The 19317-nt window shown below is 41.0% G+C and overlaps 1 pseudogene; it reads left to right on the plus strand.

Moving 5' to 3' along the window:
- Positions 1-4971: 4971 nt before the first annotated feature.
- On the plus strand, positions 4972-6549 carry LOC136866753 (cytosol aminopeptidase pseudogene; annotated as a pseudogene).
- Positions 6550-19317: the final 12768 nt, after the last annotated feature.

Raw genomic sequence — 19317 nt, forward strand, 5'->3', positions numbered from 1 at the left:
AGAAAACAAAAAAATACGTGTATCCTTATTTTAAAAGAAGATTCTAAATACCAACTTTTACATCTGTAAACTTTTAAAGTTTTGAGATATAGATACACTCTTTTTAAAATTTCACCCCCCTTTTCACCCCCTTAGCGACGGAATATCAAAAAATCCTCTCTTAGCGAGCACCTACATCTTAATATGAATATATCCCCAAAATTTCATTTCTTTATGTCCAGTAGTTTTGGCTCGGCGATGATGAATCAGTCAGTCAGTCAGTCAGTCAGTCAGTCAGTCAGTCAGTCAGTCAGGACAAGTTATTTTATATATATAGATGAGAAATGACTTTCAGAAAGCTGATAGGCCGTTTCCATGTTGCAGTTTCTGCTTGACATGAACTAGATAGGAGCACATTTCCACAATTATGTCAATTACTCCGCATTGTTGTCAACAACTCCAATGACGACAGCGGAGCCTGAGAGGTGTTTTTCTACTTTGAAACGAATTACAACGTTTCTGAGGAACACCATGACTGGAGAACGAATGCTTGCTATTGAGAAGAGATTTATCAACAACATCCGTGACTTCAATCGTTAAGTGATTGAGAAATTTGCGCGATTGAAGGACAAAAGGATTGCTTTTCTGTACAAATAATCAGCATTTACGTGAGTTGCTAATCTAAATGCTATCATTTAAATAAGCATGATCTAGTGTTGTTGGTTGTATTGCATGCTAATTGTTTAGAGTAGTGTTGTCTATAATTTCCAAAATGAGAATAACTAACATGTGATACAGTAGAACCCTGATTAACCGAGATAATGTGGAGACTATTGGGGTCAATTCGGAAATAATTATTTTTTTAAATCGACCGGTAATAGCGGTAAACATTTTTTCTATGCTTCTCGTCATACGCAGGTGAACTTCGTGCTGTTTAAAAACCAAGAATAGTGCTCCAATCATTCAATGTTCGCAGTGCAGTAAAGCTATTATGGATTTTACACTTGTTCTACACTATCATAGCCGGCCGCGGTGTAGGGCTAGCGTGTCTGCCTCTTACCCGGAGGCCTCGGGTTCGATTCCTGGCTAGGTTAGGGATTTTCACCTGGATCTGAGGGCTAGTTCGAGGTCCACGCAGCCTACGTGATTACAATTGAGGAGATATCTGACGGTGAGATGGCAGTCAAAAATGCCAAGAATAACGGCCTAGAGGATTCACCGTGCTGACCACACGACACCTCGTAATCTGCAGGCCACCGAACTGAGGAGCTGTCGCTTGGGGTTTGGTTTGGTTCTATACTAACACCCAGATGAACAGTTTAAAAACCAAATATAGTGACCGCATCCTTCAATATCTGCAGTGTAGTAAAGTTATTATGAATTTTACTGTTGTTCTACACCAAGAGATTAGTCTCGTATGAAATTTATCCTCCGTTACAGGAGTTCTACAATATGATTTGTGAAGAAGGAACCGTACAAGGAACTTTTAGTGAAACAATCTATGTACCTATGTTACTTTTTTTGTTGATTTGAGACATGAACAAAAATGTTGTTGTGAACCCCCTAAAAATTTTGTCACGAGCCACCACTGCTTTATAATCTCCTATCTCTTCCTGCTATCTCCCTTTACCTTAATATCACTAACTCCTAACACCTCCAGGTGCATCCGCTTTGCTGACTCAGCCAGTTCTACTTTCTTTCTTCCGTAAGCCCCATCAATATTGATAGCTCCCCATCGAATCCTATTTCGTTCGCCAAGTTGTTACCAAGGAGTCCCTCGCATGACAAATGGAGTGGGACTTCGTTACTCCGATAGGTCCGAGGTTTGTTTGAAACGTTCTGAGCGTGCCTGCTGAATATTTTGTGAAGCAGGACGGGACCCTTACTTTCACATAGTCCCAGTGAGGATCTTTTCTGACAGGTTAGGGACCACTGGTTGGATTACATACTCCTAACCGCGTGAGAACAAGGAGATTGATATACCCGAGACACTGGTCCGAGATGCCCACTCCGATCCCTTGCCAACTGCTGTCGCGACTCTCAGGACCCCTTACTAGGCCACTCAGCCGTTACCCATGATTCACGAACTAGGACTTGACTACACTAACCCACACCACGAACCACATTAATGTTAATTGAGGATGGTTGCCTAGTTGCACTTCCTCTTAAAAGAATAACAACAACCAACACCACCACTATCATCACCGCCACCACCACTTACAGTTAATCACTGGAAATACGCGCATTAATTTCTAATTCATGCCAATCGCTACCAGAATCAGAACTTTCAAGACCGACTACAACTGGCTGGATTCGAATTTCTTACGGAAGGTAATTTTTCCCAGTTATTTTTCAATTTCTATGGCAGGTTTTATACATTTTTCAAGAGCTCAGGCGTTGCGGAAAGTAAGCTTTCTTGCATAGATATCTACCAACATCTGTATTTTTTCCCTTCTCTTCAGTGTTTTGTCGGTTTATTTGCGCAATTGTGTTCTTCACAAAAGCTCAGATCAGTTCTGAATCATTCATTTTACAGTAAGCTACTAGCAGCCAAGTAAGTTCAACATCTTGTCTTAATTCGTTAGTCTATGTCTATCCCTTCAGTAAAGCCCGCCTGGTGGCCATGATCGTTAAGGCGCTGAAGTCTAAAACGGTCTAACACCGAGGTTAGCCGGTTCGAGTCCCGTTGGTCGAAAAAATTTTCACCATCAGAATGTTGGCCGGCAGGGTAGGGGAGGTGGTGGTATACAATTCCTAATCACTAGATTGCGTGCCAAAAGCCTGGATTAAATTCCAAACCTCTCCGCAGTGCTCATATGGAGTGAGGGCATATGACGCTGTTGATGGTGATTCGTCCGTCGGATGGGGACGTTAAGCCTTGAGCAGACCCCTTGGTGCTATTCGACAGGAGTAGGCTATGTGCCGGCACCGGGTTTCACCCTCTCCCTACTATCATATATATCACGTCATTCATTTCATCTCTCATTAACTCCTCTGATGAGGTTGACGTCAGGAAGGGCATCCGGTCATAAAAAACCGCCACGACAAATTCATCTCACCTCATACCCGACCCCGTAGGGAAACGGGACAAGGGTTGAACAAAAACAAAAAAAAATATGTCTATCCCTTCAGTCCCGTTTTCTGATACGGAGTTGGGTATGAGGTGAGATGAAATTCTATGGCTGAGCTCTGGAAAACATATATAAAACATTCCATAGAAATTGGAAAAGAATATCGGGAAAAGACCGCCTTGCTGAAGAGATTGAAGTCCAGTCAGTTGTATGTAATCAGTCTTGAAATGTTTGATTCTGAAAGTGATTGCCATGGATTAGAAATTAGTTATGGTATTTCCAATGATAAACTGGAAGCTAATTCAAACCAATGTGGCTATATTATTGTAAACAGCTAGATATACACAAGTATAATACGTTTAAAATGATACAATTATAACAAGTATTTTTAATAAAGCATTTTTAAAGTTGCCCTTGTAGGCCCAAAGCCCTCATGAGAAAAGTTGATGGAAAATGTTTATCATGACCACTTAATACCGTTTGTATGAATTCTAATCACAGGTAATTATTAATTATCGGAGGAAAGTTTTAAGCAAACGGTGAAGCAAATGTTTCTGAACATGAAACTTGTAATCAGTAGATTAAACTCAGAGCGAGATGCGGAATGGCGCGTTGCCCCACGCTATGGCGACGTCGCATGGCTAGCTACTGATCCATTTCATTCTATCCAATACAAACAGATATTCAAAAACTGAATTAATGTAAGTATTTCACAGTTATACATCATAACGATTGCATATATTATACAGATCACAACGCGACCAAGAATGCAATCTTCCAAGCACCCCGAGCTAAGTAATAATAATAATAATAATAATAATAATAATAATAATAATAATAATAATAATAATAATAATAATAATAATAATAATGTTATTGGCATTACGTCCCATTAACTACTTTTTCCAGTTTTCGGAGACGCCGAGGTGCCGGAATTTTGTCCCTGAGGAGGTCTTTTACGTGCCAGTAAATCTACCGACACGAGGCTGGCGTATTTGAGCACCTTCAAATACTACCGGATTGAGCCACGATCGAACCTGTCAAGTTGGGGTCGGAAGGCCAGAGCCTCAACCGTCTGAGCCACTCAGCCGGGCCTAAGAAAAAGTTACATTAAAACATTGATAACTGTATTTCCTTGAAACAGGAAACTGTGAAATGTATAAACAACATATAAAACATCACAGTCTTTACTGTGTCAAAATTTGTATTCGATCAGGTAACGTGTATTTGAAAAACAATGTCTTAAATTTGACGCATAGTTGGAGCATGTTTATAAACGGGCGCTTTCTGCGTTCAACCTAAGAGAAAAATTAAAAACACTTAACCTACATAGCGTAACATGAAATTAACCTAGGAAAATGGTGGTGTTATTGGATGTTCTACAGGCCTATTGGTTATTTCATAAAGAACGTCCAAACTCGAGTGTTCATAAAATGTTGGCCAACAGTACGGAATGTACCATAAATTGAAAATCTCGTGCTTGCATCATACTCAAAATGATAATGATGATAATGATGTGATGATGATGATAAAAGTTCACCTAAACACAAGTAGGATGTATTGGTACTCAATTCTGTTATAATCTGCGTTAATTATTACTGATTATTTTTGTTTAGGTCTCAGTATGCGCAGCCCCCAGCCAAACCATGACTATAGACAGCCATAGCCTTCTTCACTCCTCAGACAACCACAACCTTCTTCAGTCCACAGCCGAGATGGGGGATGCAGTCAAGATAGCCAGAGCAATAATGTGATACAGTTCTTCAAATTCTTTTCCGGCAATTTTCCGGCATTCTTTTCGCATACTTCAAAATTTCCAGGTAGCTAAAATGCATTTCAAAATTTTAAGTATTGCTTAATCCTCTGAAGTACACCGCCCTCAGTTTCCACTAAGAAACGTAGAATGAAAAACACAACTACGATGGTGAAGAACTTTTGCAGAGCAGTAATTGCCGTACCACGGAGATTTCAAAGCCACGTAGCTGGTACAACAAGCGGCAGCTGTGCCGGCGAGCCTAAAGCTAGCAAGGGTCTCGTATTAGGCGTCTATTCTATAGGCGATGCCAAAAATGATTTGTCTCGCTTTACTAAAGCAGCTGAACGGTACAATGAGTTAACATCTGGTAGACTAGCTGAACTTCTAAAAATTTCTGGACCCACCCCAAAACTTGGACAGGCTAGAATATTTTATAATCTCGAGCCTGAGTTCTCGTCTGTAGCTGTTTGTGGACTTGGAAAAGAGTGTGCTGGTTACAATGAATGTGAAGAAAGGGATGACGGAAAAGAAGCCATTCGAATAGCAGCAGCAACCGGTGTAAAGAAATTACAAGATGATCACGATGTGATAAAAATTTGTGTTGAAGGTTTCGGACATGCAGAATCGGCGGCTGAAGGAGCAGCTCTAGGAGTATGGATGTACCAAGAACTTAAGAAGAAGGATAAGCAAGTCCACGTTCCCTACATTGATCTGCATGATGACTGCGATTGGACTGGTTGGCAAATTGGTCTCCAAAAAGCAGCCGCTCAGAATCTTACTCGACAACTTATGGATACCCCAGCCAACCTAATGACACCCACAACATTCGCACAAAATACTGTAGAAGTTCTATGTAATTCTGGAGTAAACGTCGAAGTTAAAGTTCAAGGTTGGGCAGAAACGCAGAAAATGGGAGCTTTTTTAAGTGTAGCCAGAGGTTCGTGCGAGCCACCAATATTTTTGGAGATCAGTTATTATGGGGCATCTTATGATGAGAGACCAATTGTACTGATTGGTAGCGGAGTTACCTTCGACAGTGGTGGTATTTGCCTGAAGCCTTACCACGAAATGAAAGATATGCGAGCAGATATGGCCGGAGCTGCATGCGTAGTAGCCACGGCACGGGCAATCGCAGAACTTCAATTACCAATCAACGTTCGTGGTCTCATACCACTTTGTGAAAATATGCCCGGCTGTTCAGCTTTGAAACCTGGTGATGTAGTGACGGCTAAAAACGGTAAAAATATTCTCATTGAAAATACCGACTGTGAAGGAAGACTTCTATTGGCTGACACACTGACATACAGTGAAAAATTCTGGCCTAGATTTGTAGTAGATGTTGGTACATTGACAAAAGATATCAAGAGAGCACTGGGGAATGCATGTACTGGTGTATTTACAAATTCGGATGCTCTATGGGAACAAATTCGTATGTCAGGCGTGCATACAGGTGACAGAATGTGGCGCATGCCTCTCTGGAAATATTACACCAGACAAGTGACTGATTCACCGTTTGTGGATATCAAGAACGTTGGTAGAGGTGTAGGAGGTGGGGCTTGCCGAGCTGCAGCCTTTCTAAATGAATTCGTCCCCTGTGGAGAGTGGATGCACCTCGATATTTACGGAGTAATGAAATCTAATGGCTATGATCACGCGTATCTTCGAAAAGGTATGTCAGGTCGACCTACAAGAACTCTCATCGAGTTTATATGTCAAACTGTCTGCCAAACATGTGACAAGTGAGTCCGAGTTGCTTCAGAGGAGGATTGAAGATAATTTTGTACTCTGCATGATTTTCCTTCATTTATTAGTGTTAAGTATCATAGTGAATATTTTTAAATTTCCTTCCTCAAGTTTAGCTCAGTTTCCTCAAGTACGCAATGTACTACATACATTTCTGGCCTCAAAATTTATGTTGTAAACTGTATATAAACTTCCCAATCGCAAAATATGTTCAGTTGTTGTTATTTCCACTTTAATTCTTTGTTACGATGTTTTAGGTGATAAAAAGAATGTTCAATGAATGTTAGTATATTTTCATATTTATTTTTACAAAGTAGAGCTCAACGTTTCAGAGCACTACTGGTATGTTCCATGCTTTCTAAATTTCTAGAATGGTACTAAGAAAAAATACTTCATGCCAAACATCTCACCTTAGTGCAATGACATGAGGAGTAAGTATACCTTAAAATTAAGGAAATGGAAAGTGAACTAAAGGTATTCTAACACTCGGGCGAAGTTTTTAAAATCTGGATATTTAAAGAAGCCATCCAATGATAAATTTGAATAAACGAAATGAACAATTTGTCAATGAAATGAGTTGATATTTCGATACATTGAAAATTCAAGGTGAGATAATATAATTTCATCATTCCTAATTTTTACGTTATTTGGTCCTTAAACGAAGTAAATCGTACCGTTTGGATCCCAAGGGTTCAATGAGGGAACTTTAACGTTAAATTTGGATACATAATATGAAATGAGTTGACTTCCGTCGAAACACCATCTGTTAATTTGATGTAATACAAAAGTATGAATTTTTTATGCCTTTATGGCATAACTGTACAAATTTTCGCTCAAATTTTTGACCATGCTTGACGTTAATCTCTTCCGTTTTTCTTTTAGTTAAAAACTGAAGTAAGGTCATAAGCCTGAATTTACGAAAGCATCTCTGTAAATAAAGTGGTTTTGGATAAATCGCCAAAATCCGAGGCAGTACTGTATTTATATTGTGAAATATGTGTTTAGCAATCACGAGGGCCTAGTTCGGCATTGTCTCCAGTTGTGAAAGGCCTCTCCCCCATTATTTTCTGTCCTATCTCAGCTGGCCAACTCACGAGGACTCAGCTTAGTTCGGCGTTGTCCTTATGATACGAAAAATAACATATCTTTAATTATTTAAATGATAGTCATTCGGTTGCCCCTTGACATGGCACTCACACGAACATCCACCAATGCCCATGCTGATATACAAGTATGTATTCTAACAAAGATGAATACATTTGATACAAATAACCAGAAATCAGTGCCGAAAACTCGGAACATCTGCATCTTTAACTTAATAATTAGGCCAAAATTACATATAAGCAAGGTGTAAAAATAGCAACTAATGAAAATACCTTCGTCAATAAAACCAAGAATAGGCAATAAATAGTACAGTACAATAATCAGACAGCGTGATATACACCAAAATATACATCCATAAAGTATTGTAAAATTATGGTACATCCAAAATAATGGATTATGAATACCAATGCGTCGAGTTTGAATAGTAGGATTCTCTTATACTTTCCAAGTCCCATTCCACGGGTTCAGAACCAGAATTTTGAAGACGTCGTAACTCTGTCCCTTGGCAGTTTCCTTTCAAAATCATCATCCGGTGACTTATCTGAGCGTTTGAACGTCACTCCACACCTTCATTGAAATGATACTCACAGTCTTGTGAGTATGCTTACCTACATCAGCAATACACTTTTTGCTATTTCCTTTACGTCGCACCACACAGATAGGTCTTATGGCGACTATGGGACAGGAAAAGCTTAGGAATGTGAAGGAAGCGGTTGTGGCCTTAATTAAGGCACAGCCCCAGCATTTGTCTGGTGTGAAAATGGGAAACCATGGAAAACCATCTTCAGGGCTGCCAACAGTAGGGTTCGAACTCACTATCTCCCGGATGCGAGCTCACAGCTGCGCGCCCCTGACCGCACGGCCAACTCGCCCGGTACATCAGCAATACTAAAGTGTTAAAAGGGGCCCCAGGGGCTCTTAACGTGGAAGCGCGGGTTGACGACTACGGGGCCCTTACTTGAGTCTTGCTAATTCTTCAAATTGTGCTAGGCTCCTCAATTTCATATATCCTATCCGATGTCAACTCTTGCTCTTTTCCGACCCCGACGGTATTAGATCATTCGAGGCCTAGAGAGTCTTTCATTTTACGCCCTTCGTGGCCCTTGTCTTTCTTTGGACGATACCTTCATTTTTCGATGTGTCGGATCCATTCCATATTTTACTCTCTGTTTAATGTTATAGGCTACAGTGGATGGTTGCCTAGTTGTACGCTACTTCTCAAGCTTGCATATGAAAAACCTGTAGGTTATATTTACACCCATCAGGATCAAAATGTAGACACGTAATTCTAGTTTGTATTTACATTTTGTAAAATAGCGAGTCGACCTATACCACAACACACACCTTCAGCAGATGAAGTCCTATTCTTACTGATGGGATAGAAGAAGGGTCTGTGCGCCTACATGCCATTATCTCAACTACTCCTTGCTCCATCAAAAGTGACGTGTTTTTCCAATACTTAGTGAAACAAAAGAGCTATTACAGCATCAATGATCCCTTAGTAATATTTCGCTTAAGTGCGGCCAGTATCCAGTATTCGGGAGATAGTAGGTTCGAACCCCACGGCCACGGCCGCTTCCTTCCCACTCCTAGCCCTTCCTTGTCCCGTCGTCGCCATAAGACCTATCTGTGTCGGTGCGACGTAAAGCAACTAGCAAAAAGGTAATATTTCGCAGCATGCACAGGTGACCAGCCATGCAGTAGGTGTTGTTGCTCAGCACTACTCATCGTGCATTACCGAGCACGTAGCTATCAGCTTGCCTTCGGGAGATAGTGGGTTTTAACCTACACTGTCGGCAGCCTTGTAGATGGTTTTCCGCGGTTTCACATTTTTACACCAGGCAAATGCTGCGGTTGTACCGTAATTAAGGCCAAGGTCATTTCCACCCCACTCCTATCCATTTCCTATCCCATCGTCGCCAAAGACCTATTTGTACCGATGCGACGTTAAACAAGCGTGTAAAAAATAAAATCCTCCTGCATTCAACGGTGTGTAACAAGGAAGAGAGAGCAATTAAATAATTTGATAAATTGTTATTCGTGAACTCCCTAATCTACCTAATCTATAGTAGACTTATCTTTCTCCTGTGGCTTCTACGGTGAAAAGTCAGTGGAAATATTTATATAAATAAAGTTGAAGCTTTTATCTGTCCGTTGTAGCTTTAACAACTGCTAGCCCGTAACCTGGGTGATATTGAAACTACTTGAAACAGAAATAATAACATTATTATAAGAACATGATATGTCTGTAATTTAGGTGCCAGAGTTCACCAAAACAGATTCCCTGAAATTGGATAGAGCATGATAAATGTTCCCTTCTCTCTCAGCACGCGTACAGGTACGTCCGCTACGTGCCTTAGGTAACCCTCCGAAAATGATTAAACGGGTGCGAAATGCACCTAGGTTCTGCAATAATTTATCTGAAGTTAAAATAAATTATAGTTTCACTTAATCTGTGCAGGAATACTACATCGATGCACATACATTGCTCAAAAAAGAAAGAAAATTTGTCACTTTATATATGTTCATACCTCCATGATATGCATATAGGCTTATATATTGAAACCTGATAGGTTGATAAAGCGGACTCGGAAGACGATTGAAACTAGCTGATGTACCCATGCTTCGCTACACGTTTTTACAGTGTATACAAAATTCTAGTAGAAAGCCAGCCTGGAGTTGTGATCGAAATCATCAAATCTGAATCATCTGAGCATGGTTATCCGGTTTGAGCCCCATTGGTCGATTTTTTTTTTTTTTTTTCACCATTTGAATGTTGGCCGGCAGGGTGGGAGGTACAATTTCTAATCATTAACTTGCGGGTCAAAAGCCTGGCTCAACTATTCCAAACCTCCTCGCAGTGTTCATATGGAGTAAGGGTATATGATGACGATAGTGATTCGTCTATCAAACGGCGACGTTAAGCCTTGAGCAGAACCCTTGGTGCTATTCGACAGGAGTACAGTATCTCCTGGCACCGGGTTTCACATTCTCCCTTCCTATTATCACATATTCTCACAGACTATTCATTTCATTTCATTTCATTAACTCCTCTGTTGAGGTTGACGTCAGAAAGGGTGTTCGGTCGTAAAAACTCGCTACCAAGATTCATCTCACTTTATATAGGACCCAGGGACATGGATTGGCCATACATACATATATAGGGGCAAAAGATCGACATGGGTCGACGCCCAGAACAAATAGATTTTTTTTTTTTTGCTTTATGTCGCACGGACACATATAGGTCTTATGGCGACGATGGGACTGGGAAGGGCCAGGAGTGGGAAGGAAGCGGCCGTGGCCTTAATTAAGGTACATCCCCAGCATTTGCCTGGTGTGAAAATGGGAAACCACGGAAAACCATTTTCAGGGCTGCCGACAGTGGGGTTCGAACCTACTATCTCCCGAATACTGGATACTGGCCGCACTTAAGCGACTGCAGCTATCGAGCTCGGTAGCATTTTATTTTTTTAAAAAATGTTTTATACATACATACATACATAGGCCTACATAACTAATTGTAGATGAAGTAGTGTACATGTTATTATTGCCCAGCTCTTAGCGTTACCCCAGAAACACGATGGCGAATACACCGTATGTCGTTTCTCATGTCACGACTGGGTTAGGGAATTTTCACTGTAAAGGCAGGACCACTTTTTCTACTGCCGGTCACAATCGAATTGGGCAGTTATCGTTGTTGTTGTTGTTGTTGTTATTATTATTATGACAGATACTCACTCTTCAGTTGCCTTTTCATATCCTCAGAAGACTGTATTTGTTCTTTTCCGAAAGTCCCTAAAGGATATACCAAAACCAACATGACAGCAATATTAACGCAATAAATCAACTTTTCTTTGGAGTTGCTTTACGTCGCACCGACACAGATAGGTTTTGTGGCGACGATGGGACAGGAAAGGGCTAGGAGTGGGAAGGAAGCGGTCGTGGCTTTAATTAAGGTACAGCCCCAGCATTTTCCTGGTGTGAAAATGGTAAACCACGGAAAACCATTTTCAGGGCTGCCGACAGTGGGATTCGAACCCACTGTCTCCCGGGTGCAAGCTCACAGCTGTGCGCCCCTAACCTCACGGCCAACTCACCCGGTGTTCCGATAATTTACTACAGCTTTTTGTAACAGTCTAAGGTCAATCTCTTGTGTTAAAAAACGGAAACAAGCGTTAATGTATTGTCGAAGACAGAGGGAAAGGTAGAATGCGTTCAAGAAGTGCATCTAGCGTAAAATAGGATCAACTCTACATTACAAAACACATCAGACCTGCATGTCGGACACGAATTCATCGGGTTAGCCAGGAAGTTAAAGTTATGCTTTTGCGAGTGACTAAGCACAAACCAGAGAAAGGCATCTAGTTATAAAACTGTGTCTAATGTCAACCTCTTGTGTTAAGAACTGAAACCAAAGTAAAGGTATAGGGGGATATACAGGATAGGTAGAAGGCGTCAGGTAGGTCATCCGGACGTAAAACGTGATCAACTTTACATTAAGACATAGATCCTACGTGCGGGGTGCGGGAAAATAAGGGAGAAGAAGGGGACGTTACAATCAGGAAGGCTAAATTTACGCGTTTTTAAGTGAATTAACGAAAACAGAGAAGGGCATCGAACTATGAAACTGTAATCTTTATATCTGATTCCAGTGTCAAAACACGAATCCAGCAGGTTTGCTGGAGGAAACAGAAAGGGCATCTATCCATAAGACTGTAAACTTTATGTATGATTCTAATACTGAAACACGAATCCAAGAGGTTAGCCGGGGGAGATATGACTTAACGAGTTACTAAACACGAAACAAGGAAGGGCGCCTGTTACCTTAATTAAGATACAACCTCGGAAATTGCTAGTTGTAGAAATGGGAAGAGAACAGTCTTGTACATTCACGTGACTGTTGATATCATGAATATTGCAACAAGACCTCCCGTCAAAAAAAAATCAAGGTTAACATACTTATCTATTATACATATATTTGTTTAATGTCTTGTAACAGGAACATAATCTTCAAAACGTATACATATGTAATTTAATACTTACTTGTGCCATTTCATAAAACTAGCAAATGTACTCGTGCTTCGCAACGGTATTCTATATTGTATAGGGATTCCTACGTAAATTACTGTACACTCAGTGAGAAGGATACTTTTTCAAAATTACATAGCTCTTAGCGTTATCCGAGTTACACCATGGAGAGGTCCCATGAGTGTCTCCCATGTAAGGTCGCGAATTGGGAGTTGTGATGATAATTGCAGACCCCGTTGCCTACTGTCAGTCACAAACATTTTTTGGAGTTTTCATTACAATGGCAGGCCCCCTTTCCTATTTCTAGACACATTCCAGTTGAGTTTTCACTATAACGGCAGGCACCTTTCCTAATGCCAGTAAAATTGTGTTGTGGTGTTGATATTATAATGAGATGCCTCTTTTCCTGATGCCAGTCACAATCGAATTGGGAAGTTTTGATTATAATGGTAGGCTCACTTACCTACTGTCAGTCACAATCTACATTTGGAATTTTGATTATAATGGCAAGCCTGCTTGCATACTGCTAGTCACCATCGAGTCGGGGTGCTTTCATTATAATTGTAGGCCCCCTTGCGTACTACAAGTTACAATCAAATTGGGGATTCTTCTTTATAAGGAGAGGCACACTTACCTACTGCCAGTCACATTCATGTTAGGGAGTACTCATTATAACGGCAGGTTATTTCTCCTACTGCCAGCCACAGTCGAGTTGGGGAGTTCCGATTATAATAGCAGATCACCTTGCCTACTGCCAGTCACAATCTAGCTGGGGAAATTTGTTTATATGTCTGGCACCACAGCCTATTGCCACACACAATCGGGTAGGGAAGTTTTGACCAAATTACATTCGCCCTTGCCTTCTGTCAGTCAAATCGAGAAGGAAATTTTTCATTTCAATGGAAGGCCCCATTATAACGCCAGTTACAGTCGACATGGGGAGTTTTGATTACAATTGCAGTCACTCCTCCTCCTAATAGTCACTAGCGATATGTAGAGTTTTAATTATAATGGAAGCCCGCTCCCTCCCCTTTCTAGATCGCTTAAAATCGACCACAATATAACTTACAGTGTATACATAGATATGTTGTTGTTGTTGTTGTTGTTGGAGTCATCAGTCCATACACTGGTTTGATGCAGCTGTCCATGCCACCCTATTCTGTGCTAACTTTTCATTTCTACGTTACTACTGCATCCTACATCAGCTCTAATCTAATTTTCATATTCATACCTTGGTCTAGCCCTACCGTTCTTACCGCCTACACTTCCTTCAAAAACCAACTGAACAAGTCCTTGGTTTCTTAAAATGTGTCCTATCATTCTATCTCTTCTTCTCGTCAAATTTAGCCAAATCGATCTCCGCTCACCAATTCTATCCCCCTGTGGGTGGGGGCGGTAGAATAACACCCACGATATTCCCTGCCTGTCGTAAGAGGCGACTAAAAGGGGCCCCAGGGGCTCTGAACTTTGTAGGGTGGATTGGCGACCACGGGGCCCTTAGCTGAGTCCTGACACTGCCTCCATTTACTTGTGCCAGGCTCCTCACTTTCATATATTCTAACCGACCTCACTTGGTCAACTCTTGTTCTTTCCCGACCCCGTCGATATTACGTATGGAGGCCTAGGGAGTCTTTCATTTTCACGCCGTTCGTGGCCCTTGTATTTCTTTGTCCGATACCTTCATTTTTCGAAGTGTAGGGCCCCTTCCCTTTTTTCTCTCTGATTAGTGTTATAGGATGGTTCCCCAGTTGTACTTCCTCTTAAAACAATAATCACCAACACCACCATCACCAATTCGATTCAGTATCCCTTAATTCGCGATTCGATCTATCCATCTCACCTTCAGCATTCATCCGTAACACCACATTTCAAAAGCTTCTATACTCTTTCTTTCTGTGCTAGTTATCGTCCATGTTTCACTTCCATACAATAACACGCTCCTGATGAAAGTCTTCAGAAATATCTTTATAATTCCTATATCAATGTTTGAAGTGAGGAAATTTATTTTCTTAAGAAAGCTCTTCCTTGCTTGTGCTAGTCTGCATTTTATGTCCTCCTTACTTCTGCCATCGTTAGTTTTTTTTACTACCCAAGTAACAATATTCATCTACCTCCTTCAACACTTAATTTTCTAATCTAACATTTCCTGCATCGCCTGTCTTCGTTCGACTGCACTCAATTACTTTTGTTTCGAACTTACTGCACTTATTTTCATCTTGTACTCCTTACACAAGACTTCGCCCATACCATTCAGCAACTTCTCGAGATCTTGTGCAGTCTCAGATAAAATAACAATATCATCGGCAAATCTCAAGGTTTTGATTTCCTCTCCTTGGATTGTAGATTCCCTTCCCTAATTCCTCTTTGGTTTCCTTTACTGCCTGTTCTATGTAAACATTGAAAAGGAGAGGAAAAGCTGCACCCTTTTCTCACTCCTTTCTTGATTGCTGCTTCTATTTCCAAGTCCTCGCTTCTAATCACTGCAGACTGATTTTTATCCAGATTGTAGATAATTCTTCGTTTTCGGTATCTGATCCCTATCACCTTCAGAATCTTAAATAGCTTGGTCAAACGAACATTATCGATTGCCTTTTCTAGATACACGAACGCCATGTACGTGGGCTTGTCCTTCTTAATTCGATCCTCTAAGATCAGACGTAAAGTCAGGATCGCTTCACGTGTTCCTACATTTCTTCTGAAACCAAATGGATCTCCTCCCAACTCAGTTTCAACTTGTCTTTCCATTCTTCTCATGTTAAAATCTTGCAGGCATGAGATACTAAAGTAATGGTGTGGTAGTTTTTACATTTGTCAGCACCGGCTTTCTTGGGAATAGGTAGCCTATAACAACACTCTTCAGAAAATCGGATGACACTTCTCCTGTCTCATGCATATAACCCTCAAAACTGGGTCTCCCATTTCACCAGCAATAACAGCCTCTTCTGTTCCAGAACCAAATCATCTACATCTTTACCTTGCTACACTTGTTGGATATGTTCCTGCCATCTTTCTGCTTTGTATTCTTTCCCTAGAAGCGGCTTTCCATCTGAGCTCTTAATATTCGTACACCTAGATTTCCTTTCTCCAAAGTTTTCATGTATGCAGCATCTACATTTCCTAGGACCATACAACCTTTTTAGACATCCTTCCACTTCTCCTTCAGTCATTCTTCTTTAGCTGCCTCTGTGGATCAGTGGTAGAGTGTCGGCCTCCGGATCCCAAGATAGCGGGTTCAAACCCGGCAGAGGTAGTCGGATTTTTGAAGGGCGGAAAAAAGTCCATTCGACACTCCATGTCGTACGATGTCGGCATGTAAAAGATCTCTGGTGACACATTTGGTGTTTACCCGACAAAATTAATTAAATCTCAGCCATAGACGCCCAAGAGAGTTTCGGTTTACTCGGTCTGCCATCTAGTGGGGGCCTAGAGTAAAACGGAACGTCGAAATTGACGAGCAGACAGCCAGATGGCGTCAAATTGAAATGTCTGCACACGGTAGCTGAGGCCATACGATTATTATTATTATTATTATTAGCTGCCTTGCACTGTCTACGTACTTCATTCTTTAAACGCCTGTATTCTTTTCTGCCCTCTTCATTTCTAGCATTCTTGTTTTTTTGTCGTTCAGCAATCAGGTCTAGTATCTTCTGAGTTATCCACTGATTCTTAGTTGATTTTTTCTTCCTTCCTAACATTTCTTCAGCAGCCCTACTGACTTAATTTTTCATGACTATTCACTCTTCCTCTATTGTGTTTTCTTCAGCCTTTTCAGTTAGTCCTTATGCAACATGTTCCTTGAAACAATCCCTCACACTCTTTCCTTTCAACTTGTCTATATCCCGTCTCCTTGCATTCCTTCATTACCAACAAGTTGTGTTCAGAGTCCACGTCTGCGTCTGGGAAAGTTTTGCTATCTAACACCTAGTTTCTGAATTTCTGCCTAATCATAATTAAGTCTATTTGATACCTTCCAGTATCTCAAGGTCTCGTCCATGTACACAGCTGTCGTTTGTGGTGTTTGAACCAAGTATTGATAAGGACTAAATTATGATCAGTGCAGAATTCAACAAGCCGACTTCCTCTTTCGTTCCTTTGTCCCAATCCGAATTCTACTACTGCATTACCTTCTCTTCCTTGGCCTACCACTGCATTCCCGCCTCCTATCACAATTAGATTCTCGTTACCTTTTACATATTAAATCTTCTATCTCTTCGTATATTCTTTCGATTTCTGCACCCTCTGCTGAACTAGTAGGCATATAGATCTGCACTATTTTGGTGAGAATTGGTTTGATGTCTGTCTTAACTATAATAATCCTTTCACTATGCTGTCCGCAGTAGCTTACAAGCTGCCCCATTTTCTTATTCATTATTAAACCAACTCCTGCATTTCCTCTGTTTGATTTTGTGTTGATAACTCTGTAGTCGCCTGACGAAAAATCCTGTGCTTCCTGCAACGTACTTTACTTATACAAACTACATCTAACTTTAGTCTATCCATCTCCCTTTTCAGATTCTCTCACCTACCACAACGATTCAAACTTCTAACATTTCACGCTCCGACTCGCAGAATGTCAGCATTCATCTTCCAGATGGGCACCCCCTCTCGTGTAGTCCCCACATGGAGATCCGAATGGGGGACTAGTTATCTCCGGAATATTTTACCCGGGTGGAAGCCATCATCAATGCATCATTCATACAGAGAGAGCTGCATGTTCCCGGGAGTTGGTTACGTCTGTAGTTTCCCGTTACTTTCAGCCGTGCAGTAGTATTATCAGAGCTAAGCCATGCTGAGAATTATTTCAAGGCCATATCATTCAATCATCTAGACTTACGTCCTTGTAACTTACGAAAGGCTGCCACGCCCCTTTCGACGAACCATTCATTAGTCTGGCCTCTCAACAGATAACCATCCGATATGGTTGCACCTGCGGCTCATCTATCTGCTTCATTGGGACACGCAAGCCTCCCCACCACGGCAAGATCACATGGTTCGCAGGGGAGGACATAGATATACGAAAGTATTATGCACATGTATTATTCCAGACATTTATTTCGAGATTAACTGCTGCTAAATAGTATATCATATCGACAAACCGATTGCACCGTAAGACGCCTCATTTAGTGGGTTTTTTTTTCTAGTTGCTTTACGTCGCACCAACACAGATAGGTCTTATGGCGACGATGGGATAGGAAATGGCTAGGAGTGGGAAGGAAGCGGCCGTGGCGTTAATTAAGGTACAGTCCCAGCATTTGCCTGGTGTGAAAATGGGGAAACTACGGAAAACCATTTCCAAGGCTGCCGACAGTGGGGTTCGAACCTACTATCTCCCGAATACTGTATACTGGCCGCACTTAAGCGACTGCAGCTATCGAGATCGGTATCATTTAGTGTTCTACATGATTGGTCCTATGCCATTTTCTAGAATTTCGTATATTTATGGGTTAGATTGAGTTAGGAACTTTGAATAGGGTGAAATTTGTGTACAGTTTCGCTTATTCGTTTATTTTTCGTATACTTTATTTTTTTGCTAGGGGCTTTACGTCGCGCCGACACAGATAGGTCTTATGGCCACGATGGGATAGGAAAGGCCTAGGAGTTGGAAGGAAGCGGTCGTGGCCTTAATTAAGGTACAGCCCCAGCATTTGCCTGGTGTGAAAATGGGAAACCACGGAAAACCATTTTCAGGGCTGCCGATAGTTGGATTCGAACCTACTATCTCCCGGATGCAAGCTCACAGCCGCGCGCCTCTACGCGCACGGCCAACTCGCCCGGTCGTATACTTTTGTGGAAGCCAGAATCATAAACGTTTGCTCTCATATGGCCATCGGTTGTACCCATGCCTGTCCCTAATTTGATGATTCTATCTTTCCTAAGTGTTTCAAACTATAAAATACACGTAAAAAGTACTAATTTACCAAAATCGGGAATGCAGCTCTATTTAATATACAAGGGATCGAGATACGACAGAAAGTCATAGAACCAAAGTTGTAGATCTCTCGAAATTGGGCCACGATTGTGCTATCTGTTTTGTGATACGACTTACCGTTTATCCACCATATACCTCCAAAGGAAGGTCTGTGCCGTAATTAAAATTGCCTCAATATTTCTATATTTTTTAGGGTAAAACGTGAAAATTTTAAACATCATGGTTCTTGCTCGTCGGTTAAATTTTGTCTAATTTAAATTTTCTAGGTCGCTTGGCAGATTGGGTCACCATCTTGATTTCGGGGAGTGGGGTAATAATTGAGGGCTTTCAGGAAACGTCTAAGAATTTTCCATTTTTCTAGGGATCCTGAGGGCATCAGCTTCTCTGGTACCAAGTTTTAGGTTTCTAAAATGCCCGGAAGTGCCTCACTAATTCACGTCTGTTTTCATTTTTATACCTATATGCATATACAGATCGCTCCAAACATACTTCCAATTACATAAATAGAATATAATCTTCATCTTGATAGAACACAACATTCATTAGTCTTGTAACATGAACATAGGTCTATTCAGAGAATCTTATGCATGGAGGAATGTTTGAAACATAATAATTCAGAGAAAGATGTATATATTCTTTGGACTGCAAAGAGAAAGGGAAGAGGAATAGTTTCAACATTCCGAAATAGAAAATTATTTGAAGGCTGC

The sequence above is a fragment of the Anabrus simplex genome, chromosome 3, assembly GCF_040414725.1.
Source record: "Anabrus simplex isolate iqAnaSimp1 chromosome 3, ASM4041472v1, whole genome shotgun sequence".
NCBI classification, from domain to species: domain Eukaryota; kingdom Metazoa; phylum Arthropoda; class Insecta; order Orthoptera; family Tettigoniidae; genus Anabrus; species Anabrus simplex.